Source organism: Gossypium hirsutum, chromosome D07 (genome assembly GCF_007990345.1).
Source record: "Gossypium hirsutum isolate 1008001.06 chromosome D07, Gossypium_hirsutum_v2.1, whole genome shotgun sequence".
NCBI classification, from domain to species: Eukaryota; Viridiplantae; Streptophyta; class Magnoliopsida; order Malvales; family Malvaceae; genus Gossypium; species Gossypium hirsutum.
The window spans coordinates 10,656,792-10,664,368 of record NC_053443.1 but is presented as its reverse complement, the minus strand read 5'-3'; the positions used below and the strand labels follow the sequence as shown (position 1 = coordinate 10,664,368).

Genomic DNA, 7,577 nt, shown 5'->3' with positions numbered 1-7,577 from the left:
CCCAAATAGAAATCGGACCGAGCAGCTTTGCATCAAGGAAGAAGAAGAGTCGGGAAAGCACAAGCAGTTAAGTTGCCCTCATGGCTTGTGAAGGCGAGTATTTTTGGCATGTAATTCAGCTACAAAATTTTCAGTATTATGGAACCATTTATGTTGGGTTGATTTATTGGGATTAACTCTCGCGCTTCACGGTGGTTGTAGGTAGGCAGGCAGTAAACAGGAAAAATTATTTTCAGTCCCGCGGTTCCCGTCAAAGGTCCTCAAGCTTTAAGCTTTTTTAATCTTTTCCTTCTCTCGCGCAAGAATAAATAAATAAATATATTGCTACAGTATAGTCGTTTTAGATGTTATGTGTAGCAGTGTTCTCTATGTATAGATATTTACATTTTGTGATTCCTAGCAGCTCAAGCTAAAGGATAAAGTGTAGTCCTAAAGCTTCTTGGTGTATCCTTGTGTGTTCCTTATTCAGCTAAAGGCTAAACCCTCTTCTTGATTATTTAAGGAGGATTTCTACTTCTTCCCTAGTTATGATGACATAAAATTCCCAAACAAACTTGAAGGTGATTTATATATCCTCACTTTTGCAGCATCTACTTCGACTGCATTCCATCCAAAGCATGTCTGAAGAATCTTCTAAGCAACTGAAGAAAAGAGGTTAACCAAACCATTTTCCAACCGGCAACCAAAAGACGAACAAGAGAATCACCGATGAAAAAGCTCGACTGGAAAACAGGGTTAGAGCCTTTTGCTTTCAGGTTTCAGCTTTGAATAAATGTATGACTAAAAAATCTTTACTCTCAGGAAATTGTAGTGAAACTTACAGAAGCAGCCCCAATTGTTAAGCAGCTCTTGGAAGCCTTTAGCAGCATCAATGAAGGCAACTTGCTGCAGACAGTTACATATATACGGGTAAGTCATGATGCCTTATAGGTTTCTATATGTTACTGAATTTGCAGCTTGGTAATATTATTTTTGATGAACCATACAATACAACAACATCAAGTTTCAAGTATTGGATTTAGGAAAGTTATCGTTAATAAATCTGAAATAGCAGCTGATGTAGTTTATACAAATGGAGTTCAATTTAATTTATTGAATCATTGAAATTTGCCTTAATCATTTTACTTAAAATTGAATCATTGAATTTCATTTTTGATCCTATAGTTATCTGGTTGGCCTGCTTGCATTGGCATCCTATATATTTTGAGCTCAATATTCCCACTTTGCAGCACCAGCTAGTCTACTATATATTTGATTATTGACAGTGAATATGATGGGTGGATGGAGATTGATTTTGCCTTATTAGCCTCGACCCTTGCTTCAAGCTCCACTACTGAGGTCTGGCTTCCAAAACTATGATTTCGTCATTCTTGATTCTTGAAGCAATGTTGTTGAAGATTCTTTGCATCCTAAAGACATTTGTTTTAGATTCTTATTTACTGATTCCTTTCTATTTAATGGATGTTTAATTATGTATGCTTGAAAACATATAACTAGTATATCTTTTAACTCTTACCGTGTGTTAGGAAAGAAGATTTGCTGTCTTGGTATCAGCACTACTATCTAGCCAAACCAAAGATCATGTTACTCATGGTAACTCCCTAATCTTTTAGTTTAGTTTACAGTTATATATCAATTCAACTAATCATCTTCTTGAAGTATTAGACATTCTAGTAATAATTTGCAATAGTAGGAAATTGGGGCATCTAGTGCTTGTTTTGCTTGGGGGTTGTAAAAAGTTTTGCATCATAAAGTTCTTAAGCATTATACTTTCATGACTATTTATGATGAAAAAGTTTTCTTCAAAGTATATCATGGTTATGCTTACTTTTAATATATATTTTTCATAATCTAAATTCTTATAAAATCTCAGTCAGGGATTTTTAATGTTCTCATTTCCCTTTTTCTACTGGATCTGTAAGAAGTTTTTTTTCATGTTTTTATTTTTGGCGAAGAAGTTTATCATGGATGAAACTTGATGTAATGATGAAATAAGTTGTTCATTGTGGTTGCTTGGTTGGTGACTTTCTATCCTAACATCTAGATACTTGAAAATAAGTATATGCTTTTTAATTTAATGCATGCCTTAAGAGTTTGTGCTTGTAATCTTAACTGCGAAAGGGAATGATATGGAGAAATGTTTAAAAGCTTATATAACTGTAGCTCAACATGAACATGAAAATTCTTAAATAGCTCATAGTTATGGGCAGTGGGCACTCGAAGTAGGACAAGGACATTACCAAATCAAATTAGTTTATGATTTTTTTCCATTACTTTAAACCAAACTTATTTTTCTTAATGTTGTTAAGTGAATTTAAAATCCCCCATATAGTTTGCTTTATGACCCCTCGGTTTTTAAAGTTTCACAATTTACTTCATATTCGTTATTTTAACCCTATTTATAAAGTCTAAAAACTCTATTATATAAATCAGAAAATGCCCCTCCCCAGCACAAAAATAATTAGAATCATGTTAATGAGTTGATATGTAGGGATTTCTTTGACTGGTTAGAGCAATTCTTATGAAATACAAAAATTACAAATGATTCTTTTTAGTAAAAAAAAAGGAAGATTAGTTGATGATGACAAGCTAACAATTAGTTTATGATGATAAGATTGATATTGTGAGCTATTAGGAGTGGTTTTATTTTTAGTGATTTGAACTTCATCTAGTGTAGCCAAGCTAACAACTAGTTATCTTTTTTGTGAAAAGAAAATTCTTTGCTCTGTTCTTATTTTATTTAAGATGTTATATGTTAGAAAATATTGACCATTGTAGATGAGCAAAAGAGGCAACGGCTATGGCCAGAGGAAGGCAGAAAATCTTTCTGATTTTGAATTTGTGAAAAAACTAAAGCATAGTTGACTGCTTACGTGTGTCAGAGGAAATTAGAATCCTAACACAGATATTTTCTGCCTTATGCTGTCTATACGGTACCACATCCCAAAGGCCTTTTATTTGCTAATGCTTGTGGTATTTTCTTTCAGCTATGTTTTTGATGGGCAGCCTCTAGATTTGAAAAAACAAGAGCTTGCTAAGCGGTACTTTATTGCAAATTATTCAAATTGTTTTTTTGATCGTTTCCTTCAATATGACCGGAGCTTGATGAGTAGAATGTTGATTTTTCATAATTTTTATACTAAATTTGTTATGTAGTTACTCAAAGAGGGCAGATGCTACTGAGGATTTGCAAGAAGCCATGGTGGTATTTTTCTTTGGTCAAACATGGAGTGATAAGTAAAGTTTTCTTTTGTTGTTTCACCACTACGGAAATTAAGGTGCTGTTGTTTTTACCATTAGACTGGAAATAAGGAGAACATTGAAAAATTAAATATGTAGCCAAAATTTTGTCAGCTGTCAGTAGTAGATACTCGTAGAGTTCAATCAATTCAACGTTGCAAGAAAACGGAAGCGTATGTATAATAACCGTATTTGTAGTAGTACTAATTTTTGTTATATAATACTGAAAGGAATATATGTTCTTTTCCCATATAATGAAATTTATTTATTTATTTTTTGTTAGGAAATTTAATTGTTTATGTTAATTTATTTATTTATTATAGGTGAATGTTGAAATTTATTACTATAATTTCTTTTACTTTTATTGTTAATGAAAAGTAATACATTCAAAATAAAATTTGACCTTTCCATTTGTTATTACAAAAATTTATTTAATAAAAATGTTTAGCGGAATGGCACTTTTAGCGGCGTTTGCGAAAAAAACGTCGCTAAAAGTCATGATCTATAGCGGCGTTTATAAAAAAAGCGCCGCTAAAGGTCTTGATCTATAGCGGCGTTTGTGTAAAAGTGCCGCTAAAGGTCCTGATCTATAGCGGCGTTTGTGGGAAAAGTGTCGCTAAAGGTTCTGATCTATAGCGGCGTTTGTGGGAAAAGCGCTGCTAAAGTTAGCGACGCTGTCATTAGCGGCGTTTTTGGCGGCGCTTCTCAAAGCGCCGCAAATACTTTCAGCGGCGCTAAAAAGCGCCGCTAAAGGCCTAAAAAAGCGCCGCTAAAAGCCTGTTTTGGTGTAGTGATTACAAACACATATTCCTCTAAAGTAACCTAGTAAAAAGGTTTTTAATTATCTTTAATTATCATTGTAATGACAACTCTCTTTAAAAACTAGTATTATATATATTGTATTGAAAGTGTTCCATCTTATCGTTGATTCACTTGATTCTAACACGCTCAATAATCAAAAGTGGGCTACTATACAGTTTTAAAAATTCATCAAATAAAGGTCAAAACAAATTTGGTTAAAAATGTGTCGAGACAAGTTTTATCCTACTACCAGCTATCCCTTAAATTACAACGGGTGCTATAGTTGATGGATAAAATTTTGCATTAACATACCTAATTATGTACAAATGTATTTGGGCAGTTATAGAATAATTTGATTTAAATGTAATTGTTTGTAATTACTCATGTAATTACTCCACTTCACATCTTATGCTATAATAATTGGAAAACGTAATTGGCATACTCCTGTTACATTCAATTCATGAGAGTAGGACTCACAAATTACAATGGTTATTCAAATATATCCCACATATGTAATTTCAAATAATTACCTCTAAATCTAATTACTATGTGGTTTTTTAAGTGCATCATTAATTCTCAAGCTAATTTTTAATTTGATGGAAAGACTTGATTAATCTAATACGTACTAATTGAAATTTTTAGGATGGTTCAGACAAAAATATTAAAAGATGCTAATTTAAGTTATTTCTACTTCAATATTCCGAACCCAATCAAACCCAAATAAACATTTATAAAATTCATAGAATATATAAATATCACAACACACCCCAAAAAAATAAAGGGCAAAGTTTATAAACAAAAAGATGAAGAAAAATAGGTGAAGAAACTTTAAAATAAATAATTTTAAAAAAATCCCAAAAACAATGGAAAGCTACCAAGAAAACAAGTTTGCCAATAGATCACCAAGAAATTGAGAAGAACCAAGCCACTATTATAGGAATTCATACGTTTATTAAATGAAGAAAATACAAATCTTTATTTATTTTATTTAAGCAGTAGCTAAACAGATCCATAATCGGCAAGATAATCCTACTAGCATCCACGACTTTTATTGTCGTCTTTGTAAATTGCCTGTGTTCAACTTTTTGCTATAATTTGGGTTTGGGATGCAAAGGTAATCAGGCTGATGAGGTCTTGCTCTCCGACATCGAACATCTAGAGTATTGAACCTGTTCATGGAACCATCGGTCACCCTAAGATAATGGACTGTCAAGCTTGTTTCTGGATCAGAAAAAAAACCAAGATTTGTTTGGTCGACGACCAGACATTCCTCCATGGTGGAGCCACTGCAATGGGCTGCCGAGCTGTTGGTGTTGTTGCTGGTTGTAGCTGAAAACGCTGAAGCCTCGTAGCCTAGTAAAAGAACTATGGCCATCATCGTTGCCATGGCTGCTGTGCATGATTGGAGACCGCTTCCCTTCAATTTGTTTCCCATATTTTCTTCAGGTAGGGATCGGACGGGTTAAAACATGTTTTTATAAATTATTCAAGGGTTTTATTATTATTATTATTATTATTATTACCATTTTAGCTTCTTACTGTAGTAGCTGAGGTCCTACAACATGAATGGATGAGACATAAAAATATAAACTAGTGAATGCATTTTGCTGTGGGTAGCTTAGGTAATTCTCAGAATTAATAGCGGGCGCAGATGCAGTACAATTGGGGTACTGTCTACGTGCGTTGTGTGAGTTTTACTTATAAATTCAACGCCTGCCCGGATCCCAACTCGATATATCCTTAACATAATCTGACTAAGACCCGGCTCCAAGGGTGGACGGCCTCGGCTCCAAAAAAATAAAAAAAATTGCTTATATAGTCCATTTAGTTTTTAGGGAATCACAAATTAATATCATGATAAAATTACACTTTGACTCCTAATTTTTTTTACCCCTTAAAACAATTTATTGGCTTCACTCTTACCTGACTTGTAATTAAATATTCATTTATTTGTATCGAATCTGATCCATAAAATCAAAGTTATATTTAACTCCAATCTAAACTAACTTGATATGTCACAATTTTTAATTTTTTTTTATATATTTTAGGTTAGAGATGGATTTGTGGACTCATAAGTAATTGTTGATGATGGGAAATGTGGAAAGGGATGGAGGAAGAGTGTAAGAAAGCTTCTTGGAAGAGGAGAAGAGGTTTAAGAAGGCTTTGAGAAGAAGAGATGAGAAAAAGAAAGGGAGAAAAATAGAAAGAAAAAGAAAAAAAGTTCACGTGAAAAGAGGAGAAATAATTAAAAAAGGTTAAACTATCAAAATAGTCTTTTTCATTTGTCTCATTGTAAATGGCCCAATTTGCCCCGACCCATTCAGCAACAAAAAAAACCAAATAAAAAATAAAGTCCCAAGTCCAGCAGGCCTGTATGGTCAAAAGCCTAAAACAAGCCCAATAACCTAAAACACTAACCCTAGCCCACAATGTTTTCAAGGAACAAAAAAACAAAACCCTAACAGCATCCACCAGCAGCCACCGCATGCCGCAACAGTAGTCGCCCTTCTCGCCACCTCCTCCACGTGTGCTGCCACGTCTGTACCTGCAAAACAAACTAGCAGAGTCCAAAAACGAAAAGATAATGTAAAAAAATAGAAAAAAAATAGGAAAATAAGTGATATTTTCGGGCTATAAAAAGAGCCCCGGTTTTTTTTTTACTTACGAATGAATCAAAAGAAAACGAAAAAAATCAGTTCAAATATAGGCCATTTTCGAATGTAGTCATCGATTTCTTTTTATTTCTTATTTCTTATTTTATTTTATTTATTTTTTCCCTACTTCCGTTTTAAATTTTTATTTGACTTTTTTTTACTTACATACAAAATAAAAGGGAAAAGGGAATAAAAAACGTACCTTTTTGCGTGAGGTCCGCTGATTCCTATGAAAATCAGTGTTTTTTTCGAGTCGGGGAGTCGAAAAACCCCAAAAAATGAATTTTTGATTTTTCGGCCACCGTGGGCGGCGGCACCGTCACCGACGACCTGCGGCCGCCATGATGGCCCGGCGTCCCAAGCTTGGTTGGAAGAGAGGGGAGTTGAGAGAGAGAGAGGGAGAGGGAGAGGGAGAGTGTTTTTGAGTTTTTTTTGGAAAGGGGGATAAAATGAAGTTTTTTAAAAAAAATTAGGCTTAAATACCCATATCAAAACGGCGCCATTTTGAGTTTTAAGTTCAGAGGCCAAAACAATGCCGTTTTGGCCTTAGTTCCCTCCTTACCCGCGCGTTGACCTAACCCGATGAGATGATCCGCTTTTTTTTATTAATGGGAAATTTTCACATTTAGCCCTTCCATTTTTGGTCTGTTTTAATTTAGTACTTTGTACTGTTTTTTGATTTTGTCACTTAATTTTACCTTGTTTTCAATTTGGTCCTCTAACCATTTGGGGAATCAAACGCCTGAAACGACACCGTTTTGGTTACTCAGATGAGATCTGTGCATTTAATTGTCGCTTTGGTCCCTCGAGTTTTAATTGGTTTCCAATTTAATCTTTTTTTTCTCTTTTTCTTTTAATTTGGCCGCGTAATTTTATTTTCCT

The 7,577-nt window shown here is 34.0% G+C and overlaps 1 long non-coding RNA gene across 1 annotated transcript; it reads left to right on the top strand.

Annotated features, from left to right (window-relative positions):
• The first annotated feature begins 1,556 nt into the window (after window positions 1-1,556).
• LOC107956594 (uncharacterized) lies at window positions 1,557-3,370 on the top strand. Its single transcript, XR_001700166.2, has 3 exons — window positions 1,557-1,593; window positions 2,988-3,041; window positions 3,157-3,370. It is a non-coding gene; the product is annotated as an uncharacterized lncRNA (long non-coding RNA).
• The last annotated feature ends 4,207 nt before the right edge of the window (window positions 3,371-7,577 follow it).